Genomic DNA, 6,130 nt, shown 5'->3' with positions numbered 1-6,130 from the left:
GCCCAAAAACACCAGTTCCTTCACAGCCATTATGAAACTATTCTTAAAAACTCAGGTACGCTTTAAGTTTATTGCTGGTTTTACATTTTGTAAGGAAATTTTGTGAAATAAATATAAAGAAATAATCCTAAATAATAGACATAGGGACACAATCTCTATTTGTTCAATCAGGGGGACATAATCTTCACTTGATTCAGATTTTTTTTCCCCCTAGAGCAGGGATGGCCAACCTGAGTCTCTCCAGCTGTTACTAAACTACAACTCCCATCATGCCCGAACAGTCTACAGCTATCAGCCTACAGCAGGGCATGGTGGGAATTGTAGTTTTACAACAGCTGGAGAGCCGCAGGTTGGCCATGCCTGCCCTAGAGTTAAGATATTTGTCTTTTACCTCATGAAGTTTTTTTTGCCTTTCTCTGCATGGACTTTGCAGGATAATATGGTGATCTGAATGGGCGTATATCTTTTTTTTTTTAGCCTTACAAACTACAGTATGTCCGATATTGTTTGCAGAAACAGCTACTGGCTGTCACTGGTATTACAGCTCAGCCCTATTCTTTTGAAAGGGGATGAGCTGTAATACCAAACACATCTATCGACAAAAGTGGCGCTGTGTCTTTAAAGATTATTTTCTATAGGGTTTGATGTGTTTAGATTATGACTGAAGGTTTTGAATTTTTCAGTCATGGCTCTACAAAAATTTGGTGTCATCAGCCCTTTCACAGTATGGTAAACTACTAAACTAGAAGTCATTTTTAAAACATGTGTTGCTCAAGCAGAATCTGTCATCCCTGACATACTTGCATCAAAATAATAATTCTGGATCATCTTTTCTTAGAACTCTGTGCCATTCCTCTGTTCTGAAAGTGTATGTCATTTATTTCTTATGGTGATAATCCATCCCTGCTAGCATTAGCTACAGTATTTCTGTAAGAATTCTAGTTAATGTTCAGAGAGAACAAAAAAAAAGACAAACATAGAATGAGGCTTATCACATAGCTCAGGAGTGAGAAATGAAAAGCAGTCTCACTTTTATATAACATTTTCCTGTTGAAAGAAAATCCAGACACAAAGGGGTATGTATAAAGACTTGTTTTTATTAACGCATACCTGAGTTTTCACAAAAAGTTTGCATAATGGCTTTGCTTCTTTGTAGAATCATAACTGTGAGGCACAGTTATGTTTGGGCTTCCCTAATGTTTTTATTTAGCCATATTATTCCCCCTTTTCAGCTGCACAGCTAGATGCATTTCACTCAGAAGCAGGGGGTTTTGTCCTTCTGCCAGCACTGTTCTGCTGTTACATCCTTTCCTTTACTTTACAATATAATTTTTGAAGCTCAGGAGCTTACAGAAGAAATAAGGAGGGGTAAATCACACTTGCAGAAAGACAGGAGGCTCCTGTGATGTTCAGAAGCTGTGTAGAAGCAGTTGTTTTATCAGGCTCAAGATCTCAGCTAGCTCCGACCCACCCCCTCCCACTTCCTCTCAGCCATCTTCTGAGTCCCTGTTACCAGGGACGGATCTTGCCTGACACCAGGTGTAGGTAAGACCCCCTAGTGGCCATGACTATACAGCAATTTTCAGGTTGAGGCAGGCATATTTTTAAATGAAATGATTAGGAAATTTGCTAGTTACACCAATTGTGTGACGGTACAGTGGCTTTTTAAGCCAGCCTTAATAGCAAACTCTGCTATCATATGATGCTCCAGAAGTATTAAAAGGTAATAATTCTGGGGAATCTTCATGAGTTCCATGTCCCAGAAAGTGGAGCAAAGGAGCTGGCATAGATTTCAGGTGTAATGGGTGTCAGTCTTGTTGTGCACATGTTGGTAAATGTGTTCGACTTTGGGTGGTACTTAAAATGGTGAGGGTGGCAGAAAAGAGCAAAAAGTTGAAATTGTTGGCACAAAACTACACTTGCACCAAAAGGTGCGACAAGGCGTGCAAGAATGATACATTTCCCTAATGTGTCCATTCTGATATCTCACACAATTATTACTTCTTTGAGAGTATTTCAGTTTACAGTAAATAGTACATATACTATAATGGTAGGTGGACACAAAAACTTACAGAGGACCTGTCAGACATATTTTACCAAATACTTGTATTCTCATGGTAATGCACACATTACACGCTATCACTTTTTTCCTGCTTTTTCGGCTCCTGACTTGGTTCTGTATCACCCTCTCATTCTCCCACTACAGGAATTTCATCAGGATTTGGTGTCTCTTCTGTTGCAACAATCTCCTCCACGTGAGGTTTTACCATTTCTAATTATATAAAAGTTGAACAACAATTGGTATATAATTTCCTTAAAGGTTATGATAATTTTTAAAATGATCTTAATTAAAAATGTTAACATTTTTGTTGTACAGCCTCCTCTTTCAGGGTATCTGCAGACTTGCTCTCTGTTTTACACTGAATCTGTTAGGGAGCTGCTCTGATGGTTTGATGTGTAGCCCTTATCTCTGAACTGTTGGCAGCACATAAACACTCATTATAGCTAACTTTGTGTCAAGCTGATAAGAATATGGCTTAAATGAGTGTTTATAAACTCTCAGGAGTAAGAGATAAGGGCTACACATCAAGCCGTCAGAGTAAAGCAGAACGAAATAGTCTGAAAGTGGAGGCTCTAGAAAAAAGCTGTTGAGAATTATTAATAAAGACCAATCGAAAAATAGATTTTAGCCAAAAATGAGTAATGCAATGATAAAAAAAATGCCCAGAAGGCATCCATAGTTTTTAAATCAAGGTTCCAGGTTATACATTTCCAATGAATGGTTCCCTCTTTTTGCTGCTAAAATTTCTCTGTAGTATTTTACAGATATTTTTTATACTCTACTTTATTAGTCCCGACCTCCACCACAATATTGCACACTCAGATTATTAGTTTGTGCCATCACTGTAGAATACTGTGGGTTATCACTTCTGTTTGCATTTCATGAGATTGCATTTCTTTGTGCAGTTACATGAGTGTTATACAGGGGGCTCATGAAAAAGTAGCCCGCCTCCAGCGATAGTATGACAAGATGAACTGGCAAATGGATTGTTTTTCAATTACCCACAAGTCAAAAAAGTTGCTTAAAGTGGTCCCCATTCACATCTATGTATCTTTGGGAACATTGGATTATGTTGGCTGATACTGCATGTAGCTCTTTAACAATGATGCTGCAGAAGAAAAAATATCCTGATTTTTCAAACAAGATGGGCAACATGCGACACTTCCCAGAACTCACTGGCACGAGTTCATGAACTGTTTACGGAGGAGCTAATTATGAGCAAGGGGTTATGGCCACCACGTTCCCCAGACTTGTCCACATGCGATTTTTATCTGTGGGGAAATTTGAAGCAGAAAGTGTCCGCTAGCAATCCACATCCCCTGGATAAACTTAAGTAAAACCTCACAAATACCATCCGCAGCATCACTGTTGAAGAGCTGCAAGCAGTATCCGCCAACATAATCCCACGTACCCAAAGATGCATAGACGTGAATGGGGACCACTTTCAGCATCTTTTGTGACTTGTGGGTAATAAAAGAAAAAACAATCCACGTGCTCGTTCATCTTGTCATACTATCGCTGGAGGTGGGCTACTTTTTTGCGGGCCACCGTGTATTTTATTTGTTTACTTAACTTTTTTTTTTTTACTTGACTTTTTTTTTTTACAAGCATAAATTAAGAAGCCAAAATGATGGGTTTAACAATGAATAGCATCAGCCAATGACTGGATGAGCAGACATTTCCTGTGTTTCGATAAGGACCAGAAAGCAGAGACGAGTGAGAGTCCTGGGGAGCATCAGACAAAGGTGTCAGGGGATCGATGTAGGTATGACTGCTTTTTTTATGCTACTCTGAGCCTTTAAAGGTTACGAACACCTTTAGGGGTTTCTTTATGATTGCATTTTACTTATTTTGGGCTAAAATTCATGTCTCAATTGGTCTTTATTAAAGATTTTCAACAGTTTTTGTCCTACAGGGTTGAGTTTCAGCCTATTTGCAGTGTACTTCACTTTCAGTTTCACACTGAGCCATCCGATTGCTGCTTTGATGGCTGGATTGACAGCCCTTATCTCTGAATTCCTGACTGCTCATAAACACGCATTATGGCAAAATTGTTAGCAAACCGATAGGAATATGGCTTAAATGACTGTTTAATGAGCTGTCAGGAGCTCAAGATAATGGCTATACATCTAGCCATCAGAGCAGCAACCAATCTTCTCATGGCTAAATGTGAAACTGAAAGTAAGATACTCTGCAGATAGGCTGCAACTTTACCCCGTCTGACAAAAACACCTGAAAGTTTTTAATAAAGACCAATTGAAAAAATTATTTTTAGCCTGGACAACTCCTTTAATGGGGTTAATAAAAAAAAAAACATAGACACGAAAGTTCATTACAGATATCACATATCTATCATAACTCAAAGGACACATTTATAAAGACCGGCGTTTTAGATGGCGATCTTAATAAAGGCCCATAGCTGGCGGTGGTTCCTCCGAATTTATGAAGAGGCACCAACCTCTTCATAACTTCGGCGCATCCAGCACCAGTTCTAAATGTAAGACCGTTTCCTAGCTGCCTTGCATTTAGACCTTTTTCTATGCCTAAACCAGGCGTAGAAAATGATGAATGAGACGGGCCCGCTGGCCCATCCCCTTCCCCGCCCACGCCACACCTGAGCGGGGAAAAGTCGTATTTCAAAATAGTAAATGACCACCAAAATGTTCTGCTTGTTATTTTATAGTATTTTCCATAATATTACCTTTTTGTTTTCCTCCCTTGGATTGGAATTTTGATGGAGGTACTTCTTTCTTCTTTCCTGGGGTCACGGTTTCCATGACATGACCTGCAGCATCAGCAACATACATAGCCATTCCAAGCTCACCCATCATATGCGTCACTATTAGCTGGAGCAGCAAAGGAAAAGTTTTGTTGTCACACACTAAGGCCGAATGCCGAATAGATCATACGAGTGTATTACTGTAGTGCAGCGGCGGCATGAAGCGCACAGCATCATAGCAACCAATGACGCCGTGCGCTCCTGCTGTCAGCAGGATGCCAGGCCGGGATACCACGGACCGCTCACGTCCGTGTTCAACTGCCGTGTGCATTTGGCCTAATCTGCATTAAAGGGAACCTGTCATCAACTTTGTGCTGCCCATACTAACGGCAGAATAAAGTAGAGACAGGTGAGTTGATTTCAGCGATCTGTCATTTAAAAGTTAAAAGTAAGAGGTTGCCGAGAAACAACATCACAATCATTGCAGACTGGGCCTGGAAAAGAGTCCCGGCCACCTGAGAAGAGTCCTGGTTATTCATGAATTCCTGCTCTCCCGCCCACCCAAAGATGACTGACAGTCTTCTACCTAGTTTTCTCCCTTTCTCTCTAGGAGAGAACTGCCAATCATCAGCAGATGGGTGAGAGAGCAGGAGATTATGGATAACCAGGACTCTTCTCATGTAGATTTGACTCTTTTCAAGGCCTGGGCTACAATCATTATGATGCTAGTTCTCGGCAACCACTTACTCTTAGCTCATGAGTGACACACCGCTGACAACAGCATTTCTGTCACTATGTTATGCTGTCCTCAGTGAGGTCAGGGAAAAGTTGATGACAGGTTCCCTTTAATACTAGCTGTTCATCCAGTCACAGTTAATCTATGTACCATATAAAGCATTAGTAGATCTAAGCATAAAATGATATTAGACCAAAACTAACAGTGAGTTTAGAGGAATAGAAAAGTTACAAAAAAATAACAGATTTTATACTGTGCATGCTTAGTATAGACAGTACAGACAATAAAGTGATTAGAGATATGTACAACTCAGAGACAGTTCAGTAATGCCGGTTTTAGGCTAGATTCACACGGTGTCTTGCTGCATTTCTATGGTGTTAAAAACGCCCTGGCCAGATGTTACTTTAAAGTTGATAGTAAAATATAGAAAACACTGTATAGAAGTGTTCTTGTTTGGTCTCTGGTGCTCTGGAAATGGTATTTTTATTCAACATTATTTCCATTGGCTTCTCTATAAAACTTGAAAATCGACAAAAAAAAACATGCTGATAAAAGCCATGATGAGGGGCAATCAACCCAAAATAGCTGTCTGCAGATAAGGTACTGGCTTGGC

General features: G+C 40.0%; 1 long non-coding RNA gene across 1 annotated transcript; it reads right to left on the bottom strand.

The window, feature by feature from the left end:
- Window positions 1-400: 400 nt before the first annotated feature.
- On the bottom strand, window positions 401-4,941 carry LOC120984607. The gene is made up of 2 exons (XR_005775270.1): window positions 4,764-4,941; window positions 401-2,272 (listed from the first exon to the last, which is right to left on the bottom strand). It is a non-coding gene; the product is annotated as an uncharacterized LOC120984607 (long non-coding RNA).
- Window positions 4,942-6,130: the final 1,189 nt, after the last annotated feature.

The sequence above is a fragment of the Bufo bufo genome, unplaced genomic scaffold (genome assembly GCF_905171765.1).
Source record: "Bufo bufo unplaced genomic scaffold, aBufBuf1.1, whole genome shotgun sequence".
NCBI lineage: Eukaryota > Metazoa > Chordata > Amphibia > Anura > Bufonidae > Bufo > Bufo bufo.
Note: the sequence above shows the minus strand (reverse complement) of the source record. Positions and strands in the feature narration are given on the sequence as shown.